Source organism: Oreochromis niloticus, linkage group LG17 (genome assembly GCF_001858045.2).
Source record: "Oreochromis niloticus isolate F11D_XX linkage group LG17, O_niloticus_UMD_NMBU, whole genome shotgun sequence".
In the NCBI taxonomy this organism is placed as follows: domain Eukaryota; kingdom Metazoa; phylum Chordata; class Actinopteri; order Cichliformes; family Cichlidae; genus Oreochromis; species Oreochromis niloticus.
In genome coordinates, this window is record NC_031981.2 from 31,599,522 (window position 1) to 31,606,792 (window position 7,271).

At 40.0% G+C, this 7,271-nt stretch overlaps 1 long non-coding RNA gene across 1 annotated transcript; it reads right to left on the reverse strand.

Annotated features, from left to right (window-relative positions):
• Positions 1–161: 161 nt before the first annotated feature.
• Positions 162–2,200, reverse strand: LOC112842663 (uncharacterized). The gene is made up of 3 exons (XR_003214578.1): positions 2,007–2,200; positions 732–800; positions 162–251 (listed from the first exon to the last, which is right to left on the reverse strand). It is a non-coding gene; the product is annotated as an uncharacterized LOC112842663 (long non-coding RNA).
• Between the last annotated feature and the right edge of the window lie 5,071 nt (positions 2,201–7,271).

Here is a 7,271-nt window from a genome sequence, read left to right on the forward strand (position 1 = left end):
GGATGCGCTTTTGACACGTTTGCTTTAAAATGTGTGTGTGTGTGTTTGTGTGTGTGTGTGTGTGTTTCCTCTCACCATGTGAATGTGCCAGTGGCTGAGATCAGCCGGTATTTGAACCCGCTGTGTATTTTTATCCACGGTCAGGTTTAGGTGAGTGCTAAGCCGCTCCAGCTTTACATGGTGCCAGTGCTGGTCATCAAGCAGACTGCCCAGGGAAACGAGAAGCTGACCACCAGAGGATGAACTCACACCTGCAACACAGAGGGAGAGAGGAGCGGGAGAAAAGTTGTCATGTCGGTGCCATGGTACATTTCAGAGAAGAGCAACGTCCCCCGGCCAATGCAGAAATCCCATTATGTGCATCTCCTGCTGAGGATCTTTGATTTTTTTTCCCTGAAGTTTATTACCTCCAAAGCACTTCAAGATGAACATCCATAAAACATTTTTAACAAGGACAAACATCCGTGTAGAAAATAGTCAGTGCTTTTTCCCAGCAAAATCACCCATAGAAAGGGATTGTGTTCGATCTATCAAAACAAAAAGTGCCACGGAAAGATTGCTGCATCAGTGGGATATTTTTTAATCTCTGTTTCAAAACAGGAAGCAGGTCACTGAGGTCACCCTCTTTCATTATAGAGCACATTTCTGTATGCTGAGAGGGAGGAGGACAGAGCTCAATAAATGATGATGCTACAAAATGATAGCAGGACATAATTAATGAAAGACCTCACCAGCAGGTCTAATAGGTGGATCCATCTCTACGTCCCCCAATGTGTTGGGAAGGAAACGAGGTTCTCTTTCTGACAGAAGGAGAGATATACACCAAGCCATTAATTATGAAAGGTATTTTCTTCAAGATAGAAAGACAGTTCAAATTACAGAGTTCCAACTCCTCATTGTGTGTTTAGGGGTCTGAGGGAGTGCTACGTAAAAGGCTGGTAAATGCTGGAAAATTGGTGGCTGGGAGTTAGAAAGAAGAAACCTTACAAAAAATCTGCAGACTTCTCCCCAAATCAGTTTGAGGCGTTTAACCACTACTATCATAAACCAACTAGTTTCTCCAATCTAAAATAACTGTCAGTGATCAACTTGCCGAATATATCAAACTGTGGGTACCAGTTTCAGGTTTCAACAAGGAAGCACGATGCATTCAAAGTTTGCATCAGTGACTTTATTTTTTTCTATACTGGCTACATTTCACAGATATATTAGACTAATCCTAAATTGTTTTTAGTACTGTGCTCAAGCTATGAATCAAAGGTGCAATGACAGTTTTTTCTGTATTATTCTCCCACTACTGACAATCAAATGAAAATTAAAATCTGAAAAATAAATCTAACATAGAAGTCACAAAAACTGCAGGTAGGGTAGAGGAAACTTGAGGCTAGTTCCGCAAAGCTAGTTCCTACTTCCTGTGCCAAAATGCTCAATTTTGCAATGGAAACAAGCAAAGAAATAAAGTAAATTTATATAAATAAATCTCATCAGTATTTTTTATAAGAACCAAAAGTGGATTAAAAGTACACACAGGCTGTTAGCTATCTCGTGCTACAGTGCTATGGTTAAATATATTGTGATTCAGTTTGATTATGCTAGTATAACCTGTGTGTTTTGCTCATACTGTAGTCTAAAGAGGCACCTTGCTAATGAAGCTAGTTAATGTTAGCTGATGAGTAAGCATTCCAGCTTCTCCAAATATGGTGATCCCTACCTCCTAAAAAATGCAGGGCTGACTAAAATGGCTAAATTGAGGAAAACAGTATTAAAATTCACAAACCAATAAGTGATCAGTGTCTCTATCTTTTACATATAGTTTGTGATTACACAAACAGTCCTGATGAAACACATTAGCTGTGTATTTAATTCTAAGCAAATAAGTGGCTACATAATTCTCTTAAGTTTAACTGAGATCGTGATTAATGTTAAATAGTATCCAAATTTACTTCCAGTTTGAAACCAACTTTTCAGGGGCTTCAACAATGGAGCTTTCATCAGGAGATAACTACCTTAGCTTAGTTTAGCACGGAGATAGGAACATGGGAAACAGCTAGCCTAGTTCCATCGACAGAAGCTTGTCTCCCTCTTGCTTCCAGTACTTATGCTGACGATAAGCAAGTAGTTTAAGAGAAAACAATAATAGAAACACTTCACTTCCATTAATGAATCTCTTTCTCACTCTCTGTCAGTCTTGATTCCCTTATTCCCCTTCTCCTTGCCTGCAAGTTTATTAGGAAGCTGAGAGAAAGAAGGTTCAATTTAAGAGAACCGTAACATGCCATTGCCTTAACTAATCAATCCGAAGGAACAAAGCTATGTAACACTACAATAACAGCCTAATTTAACCTGACTGAATGCACAAATATTGAATGTTCTTGTGTTTAAGCTGATGGCTTTGCACTGAACACTCTACTATGCAGGAGCCTACTGCCCCAGACAGGTCCCCAAGGCAATACTGCCAGATCATTTTCTGTCTGCTATTCCATTATGCCTCTTCACTCAAGCTCTAAATCTGTTTATGAAGGATGACAGTGACAAGTCTTATCACAAGATACACTGTTATAATTATTTCAGGATTGTATCATCACGTGGTGCCAGCATTTAAAATACAACTTCACTGCAAAGTTAACACACTTTCTTAAAACCAATTCTTAGTTTTAGTCACAGTTACAACAAGGAATTTCTTACCATGCAAAGGGAAAGGAGCAAGACATCCATGGCAAGAATTTGACTATGAGTGGGTTTCAGATTTGTTTATTTCATGTATTTGCATCCTTGTGTATGAGGATGGTAGGACACATAGTCTTACCAATGGTGTCAAACCATTTCACAGATCAATGGCTTTGAAAAAGATTCAAGATTAATTTAATTATCATTATCCTACACAAGGTTGCAAAATTGCAGATGCAGTACCTTCCATGCTATTAATGAAAAATCCAAAATGAATTGAGTAGTTTAGTAATTAAAAAGCTATTTTAATGGCTCTGAAGTTTTAAAGTTTTATCAAAAGAAAAAAAGAGACTACAATCCATCAAACGGCAGGTTGGTGCTGGCTCCAAAAGGAAGACCGTTCCCTAAGACTCCCATGTTAAAAGGCCCATTCATTGCATAAACGGCCTTGGTTATATCAAGGTACAACTTGTTTTGGGTCTGTTCTTTTCTCTTGTTTTCTTGTCTTGAAAACAAGATGGGATACATTTTTATAGGTTATTACCCACTCATTTATATGAGGGTTATATAATATGGTTATATTATTATTAATTAATGGCTGTGGCTGTTTTGAATGACAATTTGTGTCATTCGGGCGTCATTTGGGGCGATCGTGGCTCAAGAGTTGGGAGTTCGCCTTGTAATCGGAAGGTTGCCGGTTCGAGCCCCAGCTTGGACAGTCTCGGTCGTTGTGTCCTTGGGCAAGACACTTCACCCGTTGCCTACTGGTGGTGGTCAGAGGGCCCAGTGGCACCAGTGTCCGGCAGCCCCACCTCTGTCAGTGCACCCCAGGGTGGCTGTGGCTACAACGTAGCTTGCCATCACCAGTGTGTGAATGTGTGTGTGAATGGGTGGATGACAGGTTGTGTAAAGCACTTTGGGGTCCTTAGAGACTAGTAAAGCGCTATACAAATACAGGCCATTTACCATTATTTTTACCAAAATATGATTCTGTTCATCTGGACGTAGCATTTTCAGTGGGAGAAACGTTTCGTCACTCATCCAAGTGACTTCTTCAGTAACTTGGATGAGTGACGAAATGTTTCTCCCACTGAAAATGCTACGTCTAGATGAACAGAATGAACTTTTGAAGATTTACTTACCTGGATGATTGAGAATGCATCAAGACGTTTTACTAAAATACTTCAGTTTTTCCAGTAAATACAGTATCTTTTTCAGTAGCCCAAATTAGCGTCCCATTTGCTGTCAGAGAGAATTAAGGATCAAATGTACTAATCAAGCTAGCTTATAAAAGTGGGAAACAAATTACAAAAGCAAAAGACAAAAAACAAACAAACAAATAAAACAATCACTTTATATCACTTTATAACTGCCAAAATGCTAACTCTAATCTTAAAAAACAATAGATGATGTCAAAGTGGCTGTCCATTTTTAATGTACAGTCTATAGGTAAAACTCTATGATAAAATGTGGCAGCAACTTGCATTTGTTTACAAGAAACCTCAATTAAGAGATCACTAAGATCCTGAGGGGATCATAAATGTTTTTAATTGGGTTTTTTTTTAAACTTACTAAAAATAACAGAATCCATTCGCTTCCGCTTATCCTTTCCAGGGTCGCGGGGGGCGCTGGAGCCTATCCCAGCTGTCATAGGGCGAGAGGCGGGGTACACCCTGGACAGGTCGCCAGTCTGTCGCAGGGCCAACACACAGGGACAGACAACCATTCACGCTCACATTCACTCGCACATTCACACCTAAAAATAACAGAAAACATGAAAACTCTGGAAACAACATCAAGATCAAAGTGCTAGATAGTCCCTCGTAGATACAGAGTAGTAGATAATCATAGTTGGCATGCTATTCCTTTGCTATGCTTTCTTGAATTACTCTCTAGACAAAGTACATCTTCTTTGGAAACATTCATTTTAGCTGACCATAAATTTCAATGAACCAAATCAGTCCTATAGTAAGTGTGAAAGGCAAGAAGTTACAGCAATATTTACCATCTACAGTCAGTTAGCATTTAGAAAGAGTCCTCCATTTGTTCTCACTTTTTTCTGCCACAAATCTCTCTTTCACTTCCCAGTGTCTTCAAAGGCAAACAAGAGGGCAGTCATTTACATTTTTACATTTGCCTTTAAACAATGAACTATGAGGGTTTTGTAATTGTTTTAAATTCTATTTTAAAGATATATTCTTTATTTTTACCGCACCGAAAAATTCAGTAGTTACTAACCCATCATAGAGCAGGGGAGTGCAGTAAGAGGTTTCTTTTCATTTCCTGGCTCCTCTGGAACTCTTAGGAGGCAGCATACAACACGAGTAAATCGCTGTAGACAAAGTGGAATTGAGTAAGCAAATGCAACAGCAATCACCGCAGTTCATTGTCTTCTATTTTCTCTGCCAACTGGCACACTTTGTCCAAAGACATTCATCTCATTTCAGCGGCGCTGTTCAGATGCCTGGGGGGAAGATCTAGTTGTAGCTTTTGCTGCTCTGTACACTGAGCAAAATGCTGATTGTGGCAAAGTCGTGCTACTGTAAACCCTGAAATATTCCATTTAGTATGCCAGAAACCAGACAGTGAACACAGCATGTCCTCACTGCTGAGAATACGGAGACAAGAAAGCCTTTCACTTAACATGCAGCCTGCCCTGCATGGATCTCTGATGCCATCCTAATTTCATCAGTGATACTTAACACTATTTGTCCAACAGGCACTGGAGCCCTCAGCGCATTTACTGCTGTGTATTACAGCTTTCCAATGGCAGTTCAGAATTGAAGTGAATTATGAAGCAGCAGGCTACATTACAGCAAACTGACATTTTGATAAATGTAAAGCATAGAGGAAATGAGATGGTTTTGGATAGCGGACATAAATCTTAATGAGCCAGTCAATTTATTCCAACTGCTTGGACAGCCACAGGCACACAGAGAGGGTCTAAGTGTCTCACTGCATGTGTTTGTTTGACTGTCTGTCTCCTTGGTCACTGTCTATTGGTCTGTCTGTTATTCCTGTCTTTGTGTTTCCATTCAGACGTGTACTTATGCTAATGGATGTTGCTCACTAATTAATGAAAACACTTGCACCCTTATAAGCTGTGCATTTACCATGTTCACAGTGTTAGCTGCCGTTAGCCACCTCTCTGTCTCAGCCAGCTTGCTGTTCTGGTGAAGTGACATGAATCACCGTTAAAGAGAGGACCGGGACTGACAGGATCAGGCCGGCAAAAGGGAGCGATAACTGTGAAGAGCTTCAGAGTCTCTCACATTCTTCAGTGTTTAGATAATGCATCTAAACCTTCTGCTATTATCTCTGCTCTGTTAGTTTGATCTTCTCTTGTCTTCCAACAGCTGACTGTGGAGGAGCATGCTGTGGCTCAGGGTGGATGCTCCAAGCTATTGATCTAAATTACACTGTCTGTAGAGTCTGTAGCTCCTTGGAGATTCAGAGGGAGGAAGAAGAAAAAAGATGAATACCAAGCAATTGTTAAAGGTAAATAATTCAATCTGAAAAAAGAACTAGCAGAGGCAGAGTTTGGATCACATATGAAAAAGGCTTTGATAAATAAACATGAAGATTTTTTTCTATAGCAAAAAAAAAAAAGATAGGGTAGGGATTGACAGAGAGGCAGGGGAATAAAGAGAGTGTGCAGTGTCAGTGCTGTGACTGAGGCAAAGTACGATTTTTAGGATAATCGCAACTTAGCTCAATATAATCTCTGCACCATTACAACAACAATCCTGTGTTTACTGTCGTTCCCAGCCACCCAAAGTTCTTTGAGCACTTTGCTGACTATCGGACTGAGTCTAGCAGGGATGTGACAGGCGTCACTCAGGGAGCTGATGTCAGACTGACAGCTTTTGCAGATGACGCCTCTTTCCAGCTGACATATACTAGACAATACCACCAGGGAAATAAACTGCTTCCACCCAGTCATAACTAATGGGAATTGGACAATATTCTGCTTTTTATTTCAAGAATGCAGAAAAGGGAGGGTGAGACTAGAGTGAGGGGATGTAAAGAAGCAGAGAGAGGCCTGGAGTTGGAAACAACAAATTTAGGCTTTCTAAGCAAATGCTGAAGAATAATGTTGTGTATAGTAAATGAAAGGTCCCTTTTCCAAACATGAATATAACACTAAAATGCAGTTGAATTATGTCTTCTCTGGAAATGCTTTTGATTATGGTTAAGTAAATGGATGATGCAGGAAGTTTGACAATCGTGAAACGTGAACTGAATGGTACAGCATGTACTGTATTCAGGTTTTGTTGTCATGTGATCACTAATCATATGATGTTGACTTGTCTGTCATTTTGAACATGTGCCACTGTAGGGTAAGTTTAATAAAGCCCCATCTCTCAGGCCTAGTGACAGTCAGTGACCCCCCCTGGCAGCTACTGTGCACTAAAGCAAAACATATATTTCCTACCTGCAAACACCTTGCTTTGGTTGCTAACAGACTGCTACGTGTCACTTGTAGTATGCATGAAAGAATCTGACTAGTTGACATGTATTCTCCTAGTTACAGTGAAACTGTGGAAAATGCAACACAGCTAGAAAACCGAAATTGTTAGCCTTCAAAGTAAAAGTTGAGCCAT